The sequence below is a fragment of the Crocodylus siamensis genome, chromosome 1 (assembly GCF_052110815.1).
Source record: "Crocodylus siamensis isolate JL-2025a chromosome 1, ASM5211081v1, whole genome shotgun sequence".
In the NCBI taxonomy this organism is placed as follows: Eukaryota; Metazoa; Chordata; order Crocodylia; family Crocodylidae; genus Crocodylus; species Crocodylus siamensis.
The window spans coordinates 226,339,565-226,364,191 of record NC_143395.1 but is presented as its reverse complement, the minus strand read 5'-3'; the positions used below and the strand labels follow the sequence as shown (position 1 = coordinate 226,364,191).

General features: G+C 42.5%; 1 protein-coding gene across 2 annotated transcripts in view; it reads left to right on the top strand.

Moving 5' to 3' along the window:
* Positions 1 to 8,700, top strand: part of ALCAM (activated leukocyte cell adhesion molecule) — a 174,913-nt gene extending 166,213 nt beyond the window's left edge. For both annotated transcript variants that reach the window (XM_090058270.1, XM_090058261.1), the window contains exon 16: positions 5,159 to 8,700. The gene's annotated coding sequence lies outside the window, so the exon portion shown is untranslated. The remainder of the gene's footprint in view (positions 1 to 5,158) is intronic.
* Positions 8,701 to 24,627: the final 15,927 nt, after the last annotated feature.

Genomic DNA, 24,627 nt, shown 5'->3' with positions numbered 1-24,627 from the left:
GATTTTCAGAATTCACTGAGCACTAATTTTTTGTCAAATCAAAATGATAGATTGCATAGACATTAGGGCTGGAAGGGACCTTGGGAGATCATCGAGTCCAGCCCCTGCCCAAAGGGCAGGAAGTCAGCCGGGGTCATAGGATCCCAGCAAGATAAGCATCCAATTTACTCTTGAACGTGTTCAATGTAGGTGCTTGAACCACCTCCGCTGGCAGACTGTTCCAGACCTTGGGGGCTTGGACAGTAAAGAAATTCTTCCTTATGTCCAGCCTGAAACGGTCTTGCAGGAGTTTGTGACCATTCGACCTCGTCATCCCTTGAGGCGCTCTGGTGAACAAACGTTCCCCCAGATCCTGGTGGTCACCCGTGATAAACTTATAGGTAGCCACCAGATCACCCCTGACCCTGCGCTTTTCCAGGCTAAAGAGTCCCATGGCTCTCAGCCTGTCATCGTAAGATCTGTTTTCCTGACCTCTGATCATGCACGTGGCTCTCCTCTGGACTCTCTCAAGTTTCTCCACATCCTTTTTGAATTGTGGAGCCCAAAACTGGAGGCAGTACTCCAGCTGCGGCCTCACCAAGGCTGAGTACAAGGGGAGAATGACGTCCCAGGATTTGCTCGAGAAGCATCTATGGATGCAAGCCAACGTTTTGGTCACTTTACTAGCCGCAGCATTGCATTGGAGGCTCATGTTCATCTTGTGGTCAATGATGACCCCCAAGTCTCTTTCTTCTGTAGTGCAAACCAACGTAGCACTGCCGAGCCTATAAGGATGCTGCAGGTTTTTCCTCCCAAGGTGGAGAACCTTCAGGTTCTCGTCCGCCCATTTGCTGAGCTTGTCCAGGTCAGCCTGGATCACCCGCCTATCTTCTGACGTGGATGCTTTGCCCCAAAGTTTGGTGTCATCGGTGAACTTGGCCAGTCCACTCCTGACTCCAATGTCCACATCATTAATGAATTTTAAGAAAAGTAACACTGTTGCAGTAGAACAATAGAATATAGTTTAAAGAGGATGATGACCAAGTGGAGAACATCTAAGCCCTTTTTAAGAATTCTAGATATCTGTGACTAATTGAAAGGCATTACATCTTGCCTGGGATCCACAAAATCAAATTATCTTGCCACATGCTCAAAACTTTCATAGAAGTAAAGGATGATCAAGTTAAATATATGCCTATATAGGTGGACAGGAACAATGCTACCTTGAGAAGCAAAAAGATTTGGTTGACTGGAAGGTGCATTTCAAAGGTGGAAGAGCTGTAAGTGGGGATTCCTTCTGGTTACAGGCTACAAGGAAATTGCTGAGGTAATGGGGCGGGGGATGAACACAAGACAGGTGAGAGGAACTGCTCTTGACAATGCACAGTGGCAAGTTAAGTGAGAGACTAGCAAAAAGCTGGATATAGCTGCTTTATACAGGGCTTCAGCAGAGGGGGGATCTTAACTACCTAGAGTTAAGTTCAATAGGTGGTGGTGGGAGGGGGGGAGGGTACAGTCTGGAGTCAGCAGTGGGTGCCCTTATAAAAATGGGTTATTCTTGATATGCTAGAAATATATCCCTGTCCATATATAAATAATAATATTAAAGTATTCTCTCTAATATTATATACTTACTCATCCATCCATGTATAAAATATTTTAACTATTATGTACATTTCGCATATTAGGAATAACCCACTTTTGCAAGGGCACCCATTGCTGACTCACCATTCAGAAGCGTGTCCTCGTGCAGCAACTTGACTTGTACCTCCCCACCCCCCCATCTCCCCTCCCCACCACCCAATAGTTAAGAGCCCCCTCTGCTGAAGCCCTGTATGAAGCAGCTAGATCCAGCTTTTTGTTAGTCTGTTACTTATTTGCCACTGTGCATCCTGTCAAGGGCAGTTCCTCTCACCTGTCTTGTGTTCATCCTCCCTCGTTACCCGAGCAGTTTCATTGTAGCCTGTAACCAAAGCAGTCTATTTATGGCCCTTCCACCTTTTGAAACCCACCTTTCAGTCTGTCCCCCACCCCCAAATTGTTTTGTTTCATGAACGACTTGTGCCCCCAGCTGGGGCGGGGGCACAGAAGTAGGGGAATGCGGTGGCAGTCAGCAGAAGAGCTCCTGCAGACACTGCTGGTGCTGTTGGCGGTGGTGAGTGGGGTGGTGACCACCTGCTTGGATCGTGGACTGCCCACAGATGCCGCTGGCAGTGTTGGCAGCAGGGTGGCGAGCAGCAACTGCCTGCAGGCACTGCTGACAGTCAGCGGTGCCTTTTTGTAAGGGGGGTACCACCATGCTCTGGTGGGGGAGTGCATGTGCACCCACGTGTAACCCCTACGCATTGCCCATTTTGTTTCAAGGTAGCGTTGTTCCTGTTCACCTTCCCACTGAGCACTTTAAGAAGGATACAACCCACCAAGTGTGGCCAGCAAGTCTAATGGAATAGGATTCATTCAACTCTAGGCCTCCTGACTTTTACCTCCCTGTTAGTGGGCATGTCTACACATTCATTAATGCACCTTTGCTACTACGCATTAAATTTGGTGCCTCTAATATGAGGTACTGTAACGGGCATTAGCCCACACTAATATGCAATAGCAAAGGCAAACAGCCTTTTTGTGATGCTTAATGCACAGTAGACTAGTTCTACTGCGCATTAGCACTGTTTTTGGCATCTCATGTAGATGTACCCAGTTTGGGTATAATTAAAAGCAATGCCCCACCCTTCCTCCTACCTGGGGGCCTATTATTTTCATCCTTTGCTAAAAATAGGGATGGGGGGGGGACACAGGGGACAGTTGGAGCTGAAAGGTGCCAAGGGACCTTTGGCAGGAGGTATAGAGGCAGTGGGGATGCAGGCAGCAGATATGGCTTTAGCATGGGATTGGGGTTCAGACTGCAGCAGCTGCCTGCCCCCTGCTACCTTGTACTCTATTCCAAGAGGAGGGGCTTCTCCCCCCCCCCATGTTAAATTGCAGGAGGGGAGGTAAGAACCTCATCTTTGAATTGAGTATAAGTTGCAATATTTATCTGAATAAGGTATAGTGTTTTCTGTATGAATATTTTAGTTTAGGTGCCTCATTAATGGACAGTCTGAGATGGGTCATACTAGGACAAGCAGATGACTATATGATCACATCAATTTCCACTTAAAGAAATGCCAGAATTACTCACTCTGATGACTCCAACTGGATTCCCATCAAAGTGTACAGGACCAGTTTAACTGAAGTCGTCAAAACCCACCTACAGTAAATAAGCTTCCCAGAGGCCAGAAAACTAGACAGGATTTAAGATTCCCTTGGGGGAACAGGGCTGGGGTGGTGCAGGTGCTAAGGCACATGGTTTATAGCCTAGCAGTCACAAGTTTGAGGCCATAGCAGAAGTGCTCACTGTGTGACCTGTCAGATTCCCGCAAATTCTGCTAAATACTTTTTGTCACATGGACATGAAAAAAGAAAGGATCCTTTGATAGGGCAGACGCTTAGTCCTGTGGTTGTTGTCAACCTTCATGGACTCTTCACTACTACTTTGACTACAGAACAATAATAGAGCTGTTCTTGTTGCAAAGAACTCAGAAAGACGGCAACAGGTCAGAATGTTCTGACGCTATAGATTCCCATTTGAAATCTCTGGGTTTATCTTGTGAGTCGTGTCTAGGTATTTGCACACCAAACACCTGCTGTCACCCTTAAAAGGATCTTGCAGTGCCAGAGTGCTGTCTCACACCAATTCAGAATCACTGCCCTAGAGCAGGGGTCCAGGATTCAGTCTGCAGAGCTATTTGTCTGACCCACAAACTTGGGGCTTCAGTAGTATTCAGCAGCAAGGGCAACAGCCATTGCTTTTCCCCATAGCCAAGAAGAAAGGAACAGGCTGCAGGTGCTTTCCCTATGCCAACGTGGGGAAAAGCAGCAGCATTGGGTGCTTTCCCTGTGTCTGGGAAAAGCTGGGTCCTAGTATCACCCACCCCCAACTCAAACTGGATCGGTTCAGCTCACAGCCTTGGAAGACTGCTTTCCTAGACTAGGGGATGCTTTATAGGAAGAGGGGAGCCATCTATACCACAACATTTTTCAAAGGATGGGAGAAAACAAGCTGGGAACTCTTCTTCCACCTACCAGCCTCATGTGCCTCCATCAGCAAATGGCAAGCATCCTTCAAATCCTGGAATTTCCTTCTGAGTCGCTGTTTGTAAAATAACTCCCACACGTGGTTAGCCCAGGAGACAGTGCTTAGAAGGAAGCCAGCCAGCAGCCCATTGAATATATTTGGAAGCAAGGAAAGAGGGGATTCTTTCTAATGCCATGGGTTGGTATTCTGCCCTACAGCCAATCATATAACATCTTGCTGCTGCTTCATGAATTTTCTTTGAACTACTAGCCTGAACTTGAAGTGGTTACTAAAAAGTATAATGCAAGCAACTCCAGGGCAGAACCCAGACTCAAAAGATACTGTCTGTTAACCCACCAAGGATGTGAAGCTTTTGGAATAAATGTTCTCTCAGATCACAGGTTATCAGAGGTCTTATTACCTTACTGCTAATTTTAAAGTTAGTGAGTGCCTTTTGGAAAGGGGGAAAAATGGAGGAGACAGTAGAGGATGCTAGTGAAATACTCCTATTTTTGCTACTAAAAAAAATTTGAAAAGAGTAGAAGTGTCAAATTGGTCCCTGAACATAATTGATAAGTTATCTGGGAAAATGGTAAAAATATGGATCTTGAAAAAGCCATAACACACAAATCTGAATTTTCTACTCCAATATCAGTAAGGAAAACACTTTTTTCTTTCATACACTCATCTTTTGAATGATGATTCTGGGCACTTCATGCAAGTGCCTTTCAATGGCAGACAGAATTAACTGAAGCATTTTAGTTTGTTTGGGGTTTTTTTGTTTTTTTGGGGGGGAGGGGTGACACGTTGGTATATTGAACACGAGTTCGTTTCCCTACTGTCACTTTGTTTTCAGTTTAGAACTGCTACGTCAATGTGAGCTTCTTACCTATTAAATTCACTGCTCATTAAATGAACACAGTCGTTTTATCAATAGCACATCACAAAGGTTTGTCATCACTTAAGTTTTGAACTTTAACAGCAAAACAAGCGATTTACAAAGAGGTGATATTGGGATACCCTTTTAAACCCATGTCTAATTGCTTTTATTTTTTATATTTGCAGAGAATACATATAGAACAATTGAAGCATGAACGTGGATTGTATTTAAAACATATACAAAGAAGTGACAGCTATTCATGGTTCAAGTATTAAGCAGATCATTCTACCAAGTTTTCAAAGGATTTTAGACACAATTATCTCAAGTTTAAAAAATCAAACTAATTTTGGCAATAGCCATGAGAATAGGTCACCATGTTGTGTTCTGTTTGAATATTTTTTTTGTAAATGTCTGCACTGAGGATTTCTTTTTGTTTGCCTTTATGTAAATTTTTTACGTAGCTATTTTTATACACTGTAAGGCTTTGTTCTGGGAGTTGCTGTTAATCTGATGTATAGTGTACTGTTTTTATTTCAATTGTTTTTATGATGCCCTTTGAGCAGGTACATTTCTAATTCTGATTGCCATCAGAAAAAAAAAATACCTTTGCTTTGTATAGCAAGTATCTAAAGCATAAGATTGTCTTATGGGAAAATGTCAAGCTCTTTTTCATTTCTTGAAATCACTGTAACAACCAAGAGCTAGCTATGACAAGAGTTAACTAAATTGTTTGTGAAAGTAAACAACAAAAGCCAACTGACCAGAAAGGGAATAAACAGTTTCCAAAAAGAAAGCTGGGTATTTAACAAGGAGCTTACTACAAAGTTCTTGTTCGCCTGTGTACAAATGGCTGCTAATAATTCCTTTTCTTAGAGAGTGAAACACATTTTATTGATGCTTTGGAAAAGTATTGATTGTTCTCAGTTCCATGATAGATATAGTGTAAGTGACTGGACTTTTGAATTTGTTTTAAATTCTTTTGGTTATCCACTGCCTTAAAAGTACTGTATCTTTTTTCCATTTCAAAAAAGATATCAGTCAGAATTGGAGACTTTTTAAAACAGTGGTCATATCAAAGCTACATTTTTTCCCACAAAAATAGAATATATATTTTTTGTGTGTTTTTGTTAACTACGTGACAAATATTGAATGCACCTTGAGATAATTTTAGTGTTTTTAACTGGTACATAATTTATCAAACAGTACATAAAATTGTAACAATGAAATGTCTATGTATCTTTAGTTACATTCAAGTTTGTAACTTTATAAACATGTTTTATGCTTGAGGAAATTTTTAGAATGGTAGCAAAAAGGAAATGTTGAGGTAGATGGCCACTCTATTAAGATGAAAATTACAAGTTTCTCTTAAGGAAAAAGATTAGTTTCTGGGAAAATGTAATAGACAATTTTGATAAGGAGGGGAAAATAAGTAAGCAGAACATCAGGTTTCCATTTATAAAAGTGATCCAGGGAAAAGCAAGTTTTTGTAGACTGGTAGGCAAAAAATTAAAAAAATGGAAATTAGGAAGTGTATTTTGCCACTTTTGCATTATTTAGGAAAAACACTGTTACTTGTAAATTTGTAAAATGTTAAGTGTCTGGGCAATAGTGACTGATGTCTTAATAAAAGCTTCCTGTAGTGCATTGGCATGGATTAAATACATAAAATATCCTATAAACTCAATACTGTATAAAATTAGGAGGGAAACCCTGTTATATTGCCTCTAAACTTTGAATTGTTAATGGTTTATTTGGCAAAAAGAAAAAAATCTTGGACAACATTTAAACCAAAGTAAAATGGGGGGGAAAATACCAAAGTAATTTGTTCTGCATGGCTAAGCCATTATGTTATCTCTGTAAATATTGTGATTTTTTTTCTTTTCTTTTTTTTTAGAATTTTGTTAAAAAAATTCTAAAATTTTTAAACACCTGTTTTCCAAAATAAAACATGAACACACAAATTACTTTATATACAAATATATCTTTTTCTTTTGGTATGAAAACACTACCAAGTGATTATACATTTGAAAAAACAGTGGGAGAATGACTCTTGCAAAAGAAAAAAGTTGTAATGAAATAACCGTGGTTTTAAATATGATACATAAAAGACTTGATTTAACACTGCAAACAGAACTGAAATGTTTAAGGCTGATAAGAAAAGATATAAAGAAGGAGTTGAATTATTAACCACTATGTTGAAAAAAATGAATGAAGATAATAACTATTCCTCAATTTCTACATGCACAATTGAGAGAGGATGAATCTTACCTTTTGAGATTCTGCTACAACTCCTATCCAGTTTAACTTTTCAGCGTTAGGAGCCAGATTTTCACTGCTCAAAGTTGGACTTCAGGCACGTTTCAGAGACCAACAGTGCAAAAGAATTACTGTTTCCATCCATGCCTAAAAGATAATAAATTGAAGTATGTCTTCACCTGCTTGTCTGACATTTCAGTTTAAAGGAATACTTATTTATGAATGCAAAGAAGGACTTTTTAAAAACTCATGTTGTTACAGGCCACGATCTTGCAAATGTCTATGCATGCATGTATTTAAGTTTACTCACATGGGAAGTCTTTTTGAAGTTGCAGGGATTCCTCATAGATATAGAGGCCTGCCCACACATCATACAGTCAGGGAAAAAGTCAAATATTATTAAAAAGTGAACAAACCCTCAAGTATAGAAGTATTGTTATATAAACACAACATCTATCATTGTGCCATCTAGACATAGTACAGTTAAGTTGCAAAGGTTATGGACTAGAGCCATGGCCCCAAATAAGACCTACAGAAATATGTGCCAAAGTCTACACTGTTACAGATTTGCTAGGTAGCTGAGTTCATTTGAGCTCACTAGTTACTTCATACAAAGAGTTTCTGCTTGCAAAGTGAAGAGACACAAAGATACTACTGCCTTCATTTTAAAGATGGAGACAAAGGGGTTGATCTGCCCAAGGTCAAATGGGAAACTGATGCCTGGAAATAGAATAAATATAGATGTTTTACAGTCTTACCCACAAGACCATCTTCTTCAGCATTAACTGAACGTTTACTTAGTAAACTGAAACATTTACTTAGTTGCAGTCAAAGGTCCCTCTCCTGAAGGAAAATAAGGGTTTCAACTCAACTTTGGGAAACAAAAATAACAAGGGTTATGAGTCCCAATTCTGCCCTTTTATTTTTAAGGTTCTAACTGAGGATTTGGTATGAAGGCTCAGATCAAGTGTAGTTCCTATCTGTGGCTTAACCTGTGCCCAGCTATACTTCAACCTGTGTGGGGGAGGGGGTATTATAACCTGTAGGCTCTACTTGAGCTTTCCAATCCAATCTGAACTTTCTAGTCATTTCATTTCAGGTGGCATAACTGCAACTGATACTGGCATTTATATAAGGAATACATCTTCAGCTGAAAACAGCAGAGGCTCAGATAACCAATTCATGCATGTGTAGGAAATAAAAATCAATAAAATAACTATCCCCATTTGTTACACTACATCTTATTCTTGACTTTCTACATTCCCCAAATGCAACCCCAACAATATGACTTACTTACCTATTATGTATTTCACCTTTTCTTCGGTAGGTAATTTCTATTCTGCAGTTTTGAACCAGGTGAAATAAGTACATTGTATTTTTATTGGTAACTACTGTTTAAATGATACCTACATTGTTAAATGAACATTATGAAATATTAAAGTGAATACAATCCATATTGTATCAGCCATGGGTAGAAGTTATATGAATGAGTCATTTATTCATTGTTATTTAGACCTGAATTCCTCTAGGGAGCATCACAAATCCACTAAGTATCCCACCTGCTGGACATATAATACTACCTGCATCTAGATGACTTCCTATTGACTTCACATTTAAGCAGCCATTCATAATCATCTCCAGTCAGGTTAGTGGCAGTCTAGGAAATGAGGTCATCTCAGTGCCTTGCAAATGTTTTCAGTATGGTGCAAAACCTCTACTTTTGACCAGAGTGCATACAGCTGGAGACCTGCATTTCCATGCATTTCAGAAGCATAGATCTGCAAAGAACCAAAGAAAGGGCATCTCTGGGTACAGAGACTGGTGTGAATGGCTGAGACCCAGAGCTTGTTCCAGCTTATAACCATGCTCAGGGATCCAAGAGCAAAATAGACTTGTGGCTTTTAATCCAATCCAATGCTAGTACTCTGTTTAAGAGCCTTGAAGACCCCCATTTCCTTTTGGGAAACAAAAGATCCTTATTTGGTAGAACTGGGCCAAATTGCATGCAACAAGCAGCAGTTTTCAACAGCAGTGACAGAAACTGGCTTTTACGGCACATGGAAAGTAAACAGGAAGCTTATTTAGCTGGTGCCTATGCATTGCAAATCAAGGCATAGCTGCTGTATGTAGGTTTCAACTTCACTCCTCAACACAAATGTGGCTTTTCCATTGCCTTTTCTCTCATTTTCCATCAGGTGATATCTCCTTTTTGCCTCAGGCACAGGGCCTGCAGGATCTTCTACTGCATCTCCTGATGCCCATTTTCCAATCTCTTTGCACAATTTCCCTCCTCCCACAAACCAATTGTTTTTGGTAGAACACCATTCATGGCACTGTAAATATATATATATATATATATATATATATATATATATATATATTTGAAGGCAGGCTGTTTAAGATGTAAATAAATACAAAACACCAGAAATGAATCCAGGAGTATAAAGGCTTAGCTGAGAGAGCCAAAACAGCAAAGCTCCTTAGAGGAGATGCAACTTCTAGGAGGAATCCTTTTCTGGTATAGTTAATCTACATGGTAGGATTGCCAGCATAGCTATATGGGTTAGTTGCTTTGCCACACTTTTAGCTCATATTAATGATACCAGATTGCAATGAAGTCAGAGAAACAGGGCTGGAAGGGATACCAAGTGGTCACCCAGTCCAACCCAACTGCCTCAAGGCTGGATCATCCCTGTCTAGCCCTCCCAGACAAATGTTAATCACTGGAAGTTTCTCCCCAATGTGAGCCTCTAAATAACTGTTTCAGTGCTTTACCACCACTCTAGTTAGAAAGTTCCTCCTAACATGCAACCTCTAACTCCCTTTACTGTGAGGACACCCCATCTCCTGAGAACAGTTTATTACCATCATGTTTTATCAAAACCTACCCTCAGTCTCATCTAAATAATCTCAGTTCTTCCAACCTTTCCTAATATATCATGTGAGAGCTCCAATGTGTATTGCTCTCCTCTGGACTCCCTCCAATCTGTCCACATCTCTTTTAATAATCCGGTGACAGAGCCTGGACATGGTCCTCCAACTAAGCCTGAACCATGCTGAACAGAGTGGAAGAATCACAACAATCCTGTTAAATCATCATAGTATGCTATTAGCTTTTTTTCAACAATATTATATTGTTGATTCATATGTCGCTTATGCTCCACTAACCCCAGATCCTGTTTTGCACTATCACAGCTCAGCCAGCTCAGCCTTATTTTGTATTTTTGCATTTGATTGCTTCTTTTTAAATCTCATGTTTTGTGCTTGCAAGCCTGTTCGCTGAACTGCCTACCACCTGAACCCAGTAAGTCTGCAGATGGCACCCTATTAAATGAATCTGCAGTTCCATCCTCCAAGTCATTAAAGAAGACATTGAACAGTACTTCATGCAGGACAGACTGTAGGAAACCCCCTTCATACCTCCTCTGTGCCTGACATTGAGCCATACATGACTACTCCTTAAGCAATATTATGCAACTAGTTACACAATTTCTAGTACTATGACCTAAAAGAAAGATTATATAGTAAAAGTGAAAAATGGATCATACTAATTTATCATCATCCACATTATTTTAATAGTCTTCCACAGTTTGGCAGATTGTTGCTCTCATAATCACTAACAAGTCAACAATTCCCCTCACAGCAAAAAATTCCTTGTATCATGGGGCTGTATCATAAAGTCCGTTCTGAATCTAGCAGAGAAGTGATAATGTGCAGCATCTTTCCACTCAGAATCAAAGCACCCTAATCCTCCTTTTTGCACTAGATTCCCATTATTCCTTCAGTAAATCTCATGCATAAAAATACTGCTAATTGCAATTTGTTTTTGCGTGCCAGCAGGCAAATGCTAATTCAGGTCAGATTAAGTAGTTCAACACCGCCTACAAAAAAAAAAATGCATGGGGCTTCATTAATATTTCCATCCATTTCAGAAAAGGCTAAGTCTAACATAGATCATAAAATGCACTTAAAAAGGAGAATTTAGCTAGTTTTATTCCCTGTATCTAGATTCTGTTAAAGAATTCAATAAAGTCTTCAATAAAATATACTCCAGCTTCTGCTTCAGTTTCAATTAAGCTGAAATAAAAGCTTTCCTTGGCATAGCTGAGCATCTAAATGTCAGGCTGAAAACCAAAAACCCAAAAATAGAGCAGTCTTGTTTCGTTTTCTAAATGGAATTAAATAAATTAGAATCAGGGTTTTATATCAGATTAGAATTTGAACAATTTAAATTATGTTACTAATGTGTAGTATAACTGGTCATAATTCTTTTTCTTTACAATGTACTTTTCTTGTTTGAAATGAGGTTGCCTACTCTAATGGCTGAAATTCTGCTTCAGAATACAGACACTAGGTACTACAGTACAGTACTCTCTCTGTCTCCCTCCTGGAGATTACATTAATATATTTGTTGATCCTCTTCCCACCCCCACCCCACCAACAAAAAAGAAATCCACCTGAAAGCACATTTCTCAGGAATACCGTGTGAATTCCAAGTATTTCCCTCATTCCAAGTGTGGCAGAGCAGATATATTTTTAAATTTGTATTTTAAAAAAGAGCTTTTATTAATATTAATGTTCTACATTTAACTTACTGGGCACTCTTACAAATATGTTTGAATTTTATTTTAAAATGGCCACCATATTTAAGATCTGCATTTATAGTTATACAAATCATTTAAATAAAAATGCCATAGAGCAAAATGCCAGGACTGGAAGGAATTTCAGGAAGTCATAATATCATAGAGAGTCAGGGTTGGGAGGGACCTCAGGTCATCTAGTCCAACCGCCTGCTCGAAGCAAGACTGTCCTTAGCTTCATCATCCCACCCAACACTTTGTTTAGCTCGTTCTTAAAAACCTCCAAGGATGGATATTCCACAGCCTCTCTTGGGTAACCTGTTCCAGTGCTTTACTACCCTCTCAGGGAGAACATTTTTCCTAATATCTAATGTTGCTGCAACCTGAGACCATCGTTCCTCCTTCTGTCATCTGCCACCACTGAGAACAGTCTAGCTCCATCCTCTTTAGAACCGCCCTTCAGGTGATTGAAAGCTGCTATTAAATCTACTCTCAGTCTTCTCTTCTCCAGACTGAAAAAGCATCTCCTCAGAAGTCATGTGCCCCAGCCCTCTAACCATTTTTGTTGCCCTACACCGGACTCTCTCCAATTTGCCTACATCCTTTCCAAAATGGGGGGCCCAAAACTGTACTCCAGATGTGGCCTCACCAGTGCTGAATAGAGGGGAATAATAATTTCTCCTGATCTGCTGGCAATGCTCCTACCAATGTAGCCCAGTATGTCATTAGCCTTCTTGGCAACAAGGGTATACTTCTGGCTCAGATTCAGTTTATTGACCACTGTAACCCCCAGATCCTTTTCTACAGAGCTGCTGCCCAACCAGTCAGCCCCCAGCCTATACCAGTGCATGGGATTCCTCCATCCTAAGTGCAGGAATTTGCACGTGTCCCTGTTGAACCTCATGGGATTTCTTTTGGTTCAGCCCTCCAATTTTTTGAGGTTTCTAAACCCCACCTCTACCCTCCAGCAAATCTACTGCTCCCCTCAGCTTGGTATCATTTGCAAACTTGCTGAGCGTTCACTCTATCCCATCTTCCAGGTTGTTGATGAAGACAATGAACAAAACCGGCTTCAGGACCGACCCCTGGGACACTCCACTTGATACTGGCTGCCAGCTAGACATCGAGCCATTGACTACTACTCTCTGAGCCCAATGATCCAGCCAGCTTTCTATCCACCTTACAGTTCATTCATCCAACCAATACTTACTTAGCTTGCTTGCTAGAACATTGAGAGAGACCCTATCAAAAGCTTTGCTTAAGTCAAGGTATAGCACATCCACTGGTCTCCCCACATCCACAGAGCCAATCGTCTCATCACAGAAGGCAATCAGGTTGGTCAGGCATGACTCGCCCTTGGTGAATCCATGTTGACTGTTCCTGATCATCATGAATCATGAAGTTTTTAAGATGATGGCGAGTGGCTCTGTGATCACATCGGCCAACTCCCTCAGCACCCTTGAGTGCATCCCGCCTGACTTGTACATGACTAGCTTTCTAAATAGTACCCAATGTGCTTTTTGCCACTGTTGGCTGCTCACCTCCTCCCCAGACTGCTGCCAGGTGCAGTAGTCTGGGAGCTGACCTTGCCTATGAAGAAAGGTGAAAAAGGCATTGTGTACTTCAGCTTTTTCTGCATCCTCTGAAACTAGGTTGCCTCCCCCATTTAGTAAAGAATGTGCACTTTCCTCAATCCTCCTCTTGTTGCTGAGAGTCATCCAGTTCATCCCTGACCAAAGCAGAATCACCCCCAACAGATCCAGGCTAGCTGTTCCTGATCACTTTGTTCTCTAGGTGCTTAGAAACAGACTCCTTGATGACCTATACCACAATCTTTTCTGATATTGAGGGCAGACTGACCCATCTGTAATCTCCAGGATCTGCCATCTTCTGTTTCTTAAAGATGGGCACTATATTTGCCTTTTTCCAGTGATTTGGGACATTTCCCAACTTCCAGAAGTTCCAATGATAGCCAATGCCTCTGCAATTACTTCTGCACTCAAGACATTTTCAAATCATGATAGCTGAACAGGAAACATCAAACTTCTCTAAGAAATCCCTAAAAAAAAAGGGGGGGTGGGGAGGATGTCTTCCACTACTCTAAGCTACTTATCTCCTCCCCTACCTTTGCTGCCAGCTGCACCTGAAATCTGGTAGCTAATTTTATTTTTGAAAACAAAAGTAAAAAGGTCATTAAATGCTTCAAACTTTTCCATATAATATGTGGCTTGATTGCTTTCTGCACCCAGTAAGGGACCTAAACTTTCTTAGTGTTCGTCTTACTTCTGACATAATTGCAGAATCCGTTTTTTATTGTCATTGTACATCCCTTGCTGGTTGCATCTCAGACTGTACCCTGGTCTTCCTGATTTTCTCAATGCATAGCTGTGCAATAAATACTCCTATACTCATCTTTAGTAATATGACCAAGTTTCTACTTTTTTGTAGGTTTCCATTTTTGGGTTTCAACTTGCAGACTTCCCTGTACGGCTGGGGAAGTCTGCAAGTGAAGCCTGGACCTGTCTGGGGACTGGCCTGTTTCAGGATGCACATGCAGACTTCCCCGCACAGCCTGGGGTTTGCTGGGAACTGTTCTGGTCAGGGTCAGGGTTCAGCCCCGCAGCTTTTTCCCCAGCCCTGTGCCCTGATTGGGTGATCAAGGCATGGGGCTTGAAAACAGCTGTGAGGGAGGGGCAGATGTAAGCCCCCTGCCCTGATCTGCTGGTGGGACAGCTAGCAGTGAGCCCCTGGCTGGGTAGGAGATACCCCTGATCGGGAAGTTGGGGTCGGGAGCTTCCTGCTGACATTGTCCCTGTCTGGGCTTTGCCACTGGAGCCTTCCCCAGCAGCAGGCAGCTCCTGGGGGCAGGAACCACTCTCAGCCCCTGCCAGGAGACAGCTGTCTTCCAACTCTGGTGCAACCTGGCAGCCCCATGGCTAGTACCTAGGGGAAGCCTAGAGCTCCTGTAGGAGGCCAGTGCAGAGCCAGAGGGGCCAGGAGCAGACTGCTTCCAGGAGCACCAAATCTGTTCCCAAATCGGTGCATGTATAGACACCTGCCCAGCACAGGTTTACTCCATCCAGCAGTATTTGCACATGTAGAAGTGTCCACTGTCATCCAAGTCACCTATCCACTTTCATTCTCAATCAAATCCTCCCCGTTTCTGAGCAGCAAATCAAGACCACCTTTCCCCTTGTTGGCTTCACCACCTGCACCAAAAAGTTATCCTAAGCACAATCCAAAAAGTTGATGGAATACCTATGTACTGTTGCATTTTCCTTTCAGCAGATGTCACAGTAACTAAAGTTTCCCATCTGGACCAGAGCCTGTGACTTGGAAACTTCAGTTAGTTGCTTGAAGAAAGATTCTTCCACCTCTTCTCCTCCTTGTTTGGTGATCCATAATCAACATCTACCCATGTCTGTTCTCCTGTCTGACCTTAGCTCAGAGACTTGCAACATGCCTACAATCTGCTTTGTAATGCACCTCGAACGAGTGCGCATCTTTTTATGTATAGAGAAACATTACATTTTTTGTCCTTGCTTGTTCCTCCTGAACAATTTATACTCATCCATGATAGTGCCTCAGCCATGTGAGCTATCCCACCATCTCAGTTATACCAATTACATCACAATTCCATGATTGTACTAGGACTTCCAATTCTTCCTGCTTATTCCCCATGCTTCTTGTATTAGTGTAGTGCACAAACATTTTAAGAAACTAACCAACTGCCTTTATTTCTCTCTGGCAACATTGTGAAGGCTTCCCCCATTGCAGTGATTCTCAACCAGGGTGCTGCAGAGTGCCACAAATATTAACCATTAGGTGTGCAAACACCAACACATGATTCACAAGATACACCCAGGGATTTCAAATAGGAATCAATAGCATCAAAAACATTCCGACCTGCTGTGGGTTTTCCGAGTTCCTTGCAACAGAAGAATGGCACTATAAATAGTTAAAAAAAAATGAATAAAACCTATGAAACAGCATGTTCTGAGGGAGGCCTCAAATATAATGAGAGGTGCCCCGAGTCTGAAAAGGTTGAGAACCACTGCCCTATTGCTTCCTCATGCTTGGATTTTATCCAGGTCTCCTGGCTATTTATCTACCTCTGGGCTTTTATCTAAGCAACACATGGTTGCTGCCAGAATTTTAAAGAAAGCACTGAATTTGCAGAAATCACTGGGTAAGCACCTGGAGTCAGTTCGCTGGAGTGCTTTTCAGAGCAGTAGCTTCTGCAGCTGCAGAGATAATATTTTCTTCATTGCAGGTTATTCAAGTAGTTCCGTTCAGTGATGAGTTCACTCAAATTTAAGAAACAGATTAGGAAAGGAGAAACAGGGAACTTTGTTCCCCTCTTAATTCATGAATAAAAATTAGTGGTGAGGGAATTAGATCTCTGAGGTCTAAAATCCTGATGAATATGATAACCAGAAACAATCAGCTCAATTCCCTCATAATAAGAAATACTTTCCTGTAACAAATCAGTTTTAAATGCAAAATATATCTACATAATAAAAAGACCAGAAGAAGACTGAATTACATTGAAGAACATGTCTAAGGCCATAAAGAGGATTCACTTCTCGTGGTGGAAAATATCCACCATGAGAAACATTACCAGTACAGGTGTTCAAGCTTTCAATTGCCCCATTTCACCTGCTCATGTTTTCCTCAGACCAGAGTGACCTTGGATCTGATTTGAGCAAAGTGTGGGGTGCAGCATCTCTTTCAGTCCTCTCATTCCCAGAGGGACTGGAGCACATGGCAAAGCCTCTCCCCCTTCTCGCACCCGGGACAAGAGAGAGGAGTAGACAGGGAGCTGCAGGTGGCTGCACCTCCCCTCCCCTCCTCTCCCCATCTACAAGAGGGGCAGACTACCTGTTCCCTCTGCCTTCCCCAGACCAGGGTGACCTCAGTCCCAGGAAGGCAGAGGAACTTTTCCTTACTGCTCAATTCCTGCTAGCTCCCAGCAGGGTTTTTAGATCACCCTGGTAGTATACTACTCACCTTTCTGAGCTGTCTTGCTCTGTCTCTCCATGCTCCGTTTAGAAAGGCCAGGCACCTCACTCTGGTTTGTGGACCCTACTCTAGATGCCACATTACCTAACTTGTTGCATCCAATTTCTTTATTCTTTATTTCTTTAGCACAAACTCTTTGAGAAACTATTTTGGCTCAATTCAACATCAGAACCCCAAAAGAGAAAAAGCAATTTCTAGCAGTCAGGCTGAATGTCCCAATACTAATCTTGTTAGAGAAGTTATCCCCATAAAGTAATGGAATTAAACACCATAACCAGCAAAGTACAAACTTTCTCTAAAAATAGAACAACTTTGATGACATCAAGGATCATCAAATTGAAAGTAAAGTACTATAACCAGCATTAAAAGAGGATTGGTTCAAGTGTTAGGCTCATTAATAATGACTTCCACAACTTACAGGCTTTTCTGATGGGTCTTAGTAACTAGTGAGACTCCTTAATTTGAATTAACCATACCAACTTCTCTCACATCAGAGCTCATCTCTTACCATCAGGATAACAGGGCAATTCTCTAGTGTTCTTTTTTCTATCGATTCTGAGCAGTCCATGATTAATTATGTTGTCACCAAGTTCCTATGCTGATAAGAATAGAAAACCAAGTCCTATTCATACCCATGAATGTGCTATGCATTTACAGTATTGGAAAACATCATTGACACGTTACATTTTTGAGCAACTACCAACATGAGGGGTAGGGCAAAATGATAATTATTCTGAGCAGGGCTGGTCCAGCATGTGGACGTGTAGCTGACCCTGGGGCTTGAAGACTCTGGACAACATTTAGGAATTCTTCTCTTGCTGGCCTCTAAAATTTGTTTCCTAAGCAACCTAATTTCAGCTCTGACCTAATTTAACTCTTCACTAGGGCTACAACTAGCATTACACCTCTGCTAGTTCTCTCTCTCATATAATTAAATCGTCTATAATCTACTGGTGGCATAGCCTCTATTATAAAGGTTATAACAGATCCACCTGTTAGAAGACTCTGATTCCAATTGTTCTAGTTTTACTAAAATGTTAGTGTTTGGGCTGGAAATAGTTGAATTTTCTATTATCCTGCACCTGTTCACTTCTGAACATACAAAAGTGAATGGAGGCAGCATTAGTTTTCAGGCATCCTTCCCAGGTAGCATTCAACTCGGACTAACGCACTCTTGCAGTTGTTACCAAAGTATGCTCTGAACTTGATTAATTAAGAGCAAAGACTTTTTTTTTTAAATAATTATTATTCCAAAAGCCAAGTACTTTACATACTTGTTAATTAGGCTCCAGTGGACTTCCAGGTGACCTATCCATTCTGTGCTATTTGACCGTTAGATCAAAGTTAGCTCTATCGGCTATAAAACGGACTCTATAACAGAGACTACAGTTACACTGCCAGTAGTTGAGTGAAAGCAGAAAATTAAATGAAGACATCTTCCATCAGAAACTTCAGCAAATGGCAGATTCCTTAAGGGTTCCTTTCTCGTCCAAAAACTAACTGAACTTTAAAGTTGCTAAAATATGTTGGCCCTAGTGGGCTTATCAAGGAACTGTTTAATGCCAGCTCATTCATACTAAGGCATGATTACCCTCATAGCATAAACCCAGGTACATATAATATAGACAGACAAGATTTCCTGCATCCCTGGTTGTGGGGCCTTGTCATATCTTACATGACAAAGGCTGATGAGAGATGAAAATTTAAAAAAAAAACCCACCAGAAAAACAGCTGCTTCAGGAAGTGGTGCTGGTGATCCTGCAGTTGGCATGCTCTGCTCTAAGCAAGTACCAAGCTGTTCTCTTGCAAGGTACTGGAGGACTCATGGGAGCTCCTGGATACAACTCCAGCCTCAGCCAGAGCTCCAGATCAGTCTCACGTGTAGCTGTCAGAAAGAGATGCATTGAATTAAAGCCCTGACTCTCCAACCGTGACCTCGGAGACTTGGTTATTACTGTGTCTCTCTACAGCTGGCAGCTATTACCAGCTACTCTGATCTTTGCTCCTGTCTTTCACGGCAACATAGCGTGAAAAGGCTAACATGCCCTTGAGGGAGAACAACCAGTTGCAATGTAAGATGGCTCCAGTGCCTTTTACATTCTGCTTGGCTTCAAAGCTTCAGTGAGGGGAGGGTAAAAGACACAAAAGGAGATCTGAACTCCAGCTATATAACCTCATGAGGCAGGAGGCGGAAGAGGCACCATAAGATAAACAAGTTAGCGACAAGGACATTAGAGAAAGACAGAAGAAACTCCTGAGGTAGAAGAGGAATATGGGCTGAATGGGGAGTAGAAAGAAGAGGAAATAGTAACATGGGAAAGAGACCCAGAAATCAGAGATACAATGAAGGGCAGAGGTCCAGGGCCAAGTGAGAGAGAAAGACAGATAAAAACACATTGGGATTGCACAGGAAAAATAGCATGGTAGAGTAACAGAAGACGACTGACCAAATAGAGGGAACTTGTTCTAGAGGTTCCTCAGCTGGTACTGGAGGGTAGGGTGGGTGGAAAGTTTCTTTACCTAGTATACCTGCCCCACTCCCCATCGGGGGCTGAAGGGAACCCAGAGCAAACTCCCTGCGCTCCCTTTCCCCCCTCCCATTCTTAAAACAGGGAGAGGCTGGCAGGCAGTGCAGACAGAAGTTACAGAAGATTGCTCTGTTTTGAAACATTGCAATAGTCTCTTCTATAAGGAATTCATCATTACAGGGAAGGGACTGGTTCCTGGGCCTCTCCCTAAGCAAGTCCGCAAGGGAGAAGAGTGAGCAATTAATGTCAAATGCTAATCCTTAGCTATTACTTCAGATTGCTTTGAGCTTTTCTAGGGGGCCAGAAAGCCTCATTGTTTATCACTTAAAAGTCATTATCATATTGTACAATTATGGTCCTATTGTAACAAATGAAAAACATTTTCTACTGAATACCACAATGCACAGGGGTGCTAAGCATGACACACCACAACCCCCCTGCCCAAACCTCGGTATGATCCTGATAGTTACGTGAGGCCTGCTGTGCCAGGCCTCACATCCAGAACTCAAAATGAGGAACTAGTCCTGCCTTTATGCCCAGATGTTAGGACAATGGACTACTACTACAGTGCAGCATCACCTTTCCCAGTACCTTCAGCTTCCTGCTTTGGCTCCTGCCCTATGAAAGCAGCAGGTGTGGCCTTCACTCCCATGCAAACAACGTCTTGGGGTTGGATAAAGATACTTTATTGCCAGCAATACATTGCAAGCCAGCAAGCAAGGAAAACAGCAGGTCAGCTGCTTGGTCTGCTGGTGCAGACCACCATGGCAGTTTAGGTCTCCTTGTCACAAGCAGTTCCAGCATCGGCTGTGCTGTCCAGGACTCTTCCAAATGCTGATGCTGGCCCCCAAAGTCAGTCTGAGCTTCCCCTGGTCCTGCATCCTAGCAAACTCAGTTCACATAGTCCAGTGCTATTTCATAAAAGAGGATGGATTTGGGGGGGGGCAGAAGCAACAGGCCCCCCACCCAAGATCCTTCATCCAATGGTGAGCTCTTCACAGCAGTAGTTTGCGAAACCCCTAAAGACAGCAGGAATGGGGAGAAGGAGGCCTGCTTCCTTTGCATTCTCAAGTCATGCATGTTAAATATTGCAAAGACCATTGGTAAGCATATAAAATGAGATGCTTATGGAGCCTGAGGGTTAAGCAGGAGTCCATAGACTGCTTCCTGTCTGCCTTGAACCTGCAGACAGGGCATCCTTGCAGTTCTCTGTCATCCTGCAGTTTAGTGCAGGATAAGTGGGACCATCCAGTGGCCCTGGGGGCACATGTTGCCACCAAGACTTCACCATCCCTTAAGGGTCCCACACAGCAGGAGTAAACACCCCTAGCCTTCAGACAGGCATATACCAGGCCTGAACAATTTTCCAGCAAAGACTGCTACCGACTAGGAACATACCGTGTTCTATTTATAGGGGGTTGGTTTATAGAGTCACTTTTTTTTTTTTTTTTTTTTTAAACACTGCATTGGTTTAGTTATTCCATTGGGCTGTTTTGTTAACACTTCTGTTGTGCTGTTTAATAAACATTCTTTCTATTAAAACTAGGGTGGTAGCATTCACTGTACATATGGGGCAGGAGTCTTGGGGGCATAAAAAGTACCAAAAAAATGGCTGCTCAATGTACTGCCCTGTCTGTCCCAGCACCATCTGTTTCCTTCCCTCCCTCTGGGGGGTGGGCGGGGGGGAGGAGGAGGAAGAGGAGGGAAGTCACAGGGCAGCAGGGCTATGTTCAGGCAGCTAAAACTGTTCCTCCGTTCCCGTTTACCTCCCTCGCCTGACCCTCCATCTGGGTCCAGAGGAGTCCACAATCCTCATACAGCCCAACCAGTTCCCTTCCCTCCCACTCTTCCCATACCTCAGAGTAACTCAGTACCCACTAGCCACCAATACCTCAATGGAGCTCATGGAGAGCTCACACATCCTAAGCTCTCATCACCTCTCTTCACTCCCCCTTTCCGCATCGCCAGGAGTTCAGCTCAAGTACCCAGGTGACCATTTCCACACCCTAACTTGCCCACCCTGTATGCTTTCCCCCACCTTGATGCCCTCCTGCCCACACAACAGTTTAGATGATAGTGTTTAATTAGCAATGTGATATCATTCTATAACTCATTGTTCTGATCATCAGCCCAGAACCTGGTCAGCCAGCATGTCTTGCACATGCAGTTCCAGGCAACCAGCCTCCATCTGAGAATTTACAGGTATTGCACCTGTAGGAGCTGGGGGCTGCTCTGTCTTTATTGGTAGAGGCTCAGGCAGGGGCTCCCCCCTTGGCCTCACAGATGCTGTGCAGCATACATGCAGAAACCACAAACTAGGTCATGTTGCACTCACTGGCATCTATGCATGTCTTCAGGCACCTTCAGTGAGCCTCAAGATGCTTGAAAGCACAAAGCAATTGTACAGCTGTTGAGCTAGTAGTTGAACAATTCCTTCCAGGCATTCGGGATCCTTGTGAAAGCTTTATCAGCCACGGGTGCAGTGTGAAGGCAAGGTCCCAGATTAGTAGCAGGGGTACAGTCAGACCTTCAGCATGGATGCCAGGCACACAATGGGGCAAACTCTCAGTTTGGGGAGGAGGAAGCTCCTAAATACCTTGTTCATGTTGTTCGACCAGCTGGCATTTACATGCATAAAATGGCTGTGGTGGTCCACAGCTACCTGAAGTACAATTGAGCAGTCCTTTTGGATGATTTTGTCACTGCCACAGTGCTCAGGGGAAAGGACAGTGATGTGTATGCCATCGATGGCCCCAGCAGACGGGGAACCCCAGGTTGGCAAACTTGTCCACAAATTCCTGTGGGTCGGCACGGCATAGGATGCACAAGGCCATCATCTGTTGGATCACTCGATGCATCTCCCACACTATCTCCAGCTGTTAGCTTGCCAATGCCAAAATGGCTTGCTATGGAACAGAGGTTGTCTGGGTCCATTAGCTTCCATACAGCAATGGCCAGGAACCTTCCACAGATAAGGGCACCAGCATCACTATCGTCTGCTGCTGTACGCATGAGGCAAGCTTGACAGATCTCCCTGACACTGTCCCAGGTGGCCATGATCATCATCTTCTACCAGTTGCTGCTCCTCTCCACAGTTTGAAGCAGTTTCCACATCTCGCTGGTCACAATGCGTTGACCTGTTGCAAAATATCTTCACAGTAGCAGCTGCTGCTGCAGATTGGATGTAGCTATGTACTGCCTGTTGTCTGGCAGTGAGCAAACACATGCACTTTTCCTGCACAGGTATACTCTCTCTCTTGGTATGAACAAAAGCAGTCATGACAGCTATCAGAACCTGCCAATATTACTTTTCAGGAAAGCTCAGTCTTGCTCATGAGTCCACAACACTGGGCTAACAAGCTCTCCAAGGTGATGACCATATGCAGGTCCTTAGTGGTTGTGGAAGCTTTGGGTCAGTCAGTGGTGGCAGCACCAATGCAGCAGAAATATAGACGGGCAGTCACAGAAATGAACTGTGCTGGGAATTGCTCAAAAAAAATCTCTTCCACAAAAGTGTTGCCTTCCACAATCTGAACGCCCAAATGGTGCATTGCTCAATGCTTGCAGACTCAGGGGAAGCTACAAACAGTTGACCATGACTGGTGCCTCCTGAATCTGGGGGGAGTACCTGAAGAAGCCGCCCCTGTTGGGGGGGCACCAGCTCTACCAACAGCAGTGTCGGCCATCAGTGGGGGACCAGCCCTGTCAGGGGGGCACGTGCACCCCCTACCAGTCGCCTATGCAGTTGATGAGTGCATGGCATGCTGGGATATGTGCTCCCTCTGGCCACCTGCTGGCAGATGGGCAGTAGAACATTCATCCATTCTTTAAACCTCACTGGAAGGGTGATGTGTGGACATGCCAATCCCATGACACTGCCATTTCAGGACAAGTCGCAGCACAACTGGTTCTGCAACAAATGCAATCTCTGTTTATAGCACACAACAGGGATAATTTGGGTATATAATGAAGAGCAAATAGAAAGGAGATCTCCAAGGAAAACAAAGATAAAAAAGTGGAATAAAAAAAAAAAAAAAAAGTAAAAAGATAAGTCTCCATAGGCAAGAGGGGAGAAAGTAGAGAGGCATGAGAGGCATATAATTAGTGCAACTGTTCAGATGGGATTTCAATATACTCTCCCTTCAAGTTTCTAGATGTCAGCTGGCTCCAGCACCTGTTTTTACAAGGCAGCTTAGCGCATATAGGACATGCGCAATGCTTTCTTAAATATGCTCTGCTTTTGTTCCTGAACAAATACTTTTAATTTAAAATAGGTCACTCAAACTGAAAATATCCTCATGTCTTTGTGAGGAAAGAAACATGATAGAGACAAGAGAGGAAAGAAACACAGAAGAAACTAACTTAGTTTAGAAAACAAACAAATCTCCCACTCCTAAATTTTATTGACCTTCAACCTACAAGACAGTTTTGAGGAAAGGGATGAGAGGAGGTTGTGCAACCACATGTTGGAAAACTGTTTCCGACTGGCTCCCAGTTATGAATATTTTGGTAAAACTTTGGTGGGCATCTACCATAGCTCAAAACATTCTTTTTGTTTCTCACTCCTTCTCTACTACTTAAATTTGAGCATAACTAATATACTGAACAGAACCCCAAGGTCAATGGTTACATGCTTAAAATTATGTGCATGCATATTTGCAGGATTGAAACTACAAAATGAAATTCTACATGTTCCAATTTAAAGGCAAGATGAGTGACCTCTACACCTGCAGCATGATGCATTTTTACATTTTCCAGTAACACGAATCAATTAACATTTTAGAGTAAGCTAACAGTAATCAAAGGCATCGTTACAAAACCAATAGGTTTAAACTACTCCATGAGATGGATCACATTTTTCTCTAAGGCTGAGTCAGCTCTTCAGCAGATGTAAATGTTAAAAGACAAACTACTTGCCAATTGACCACCAAGGTAAATCTCAACCTCAAGTGGTTTAGCATATACCAGAATGAGCAATTAAAAGAAAAAAAAATCCTGAATATCAAGCTTACATTAACCAAAAGGGAAAAGATGACCCTTGAACATTCAAAAAAAGAAACTCATCTTACCTTACAATGTGCCCCTCATCCAGAGAGTGACACAAATTATTAGATGCTCCCTTTGCTACAAAGGAGACAAGCTCTTCATTACAAAATTACAAATAAGTGGGGTGGAGGGTAGGGGCTTGGTAAACAAATCCTTCTTTGGATGCGTTAGGATAAATAGTTCCGTAAACAAAGTATTACAGAGCAATTTTAACTACAGCAA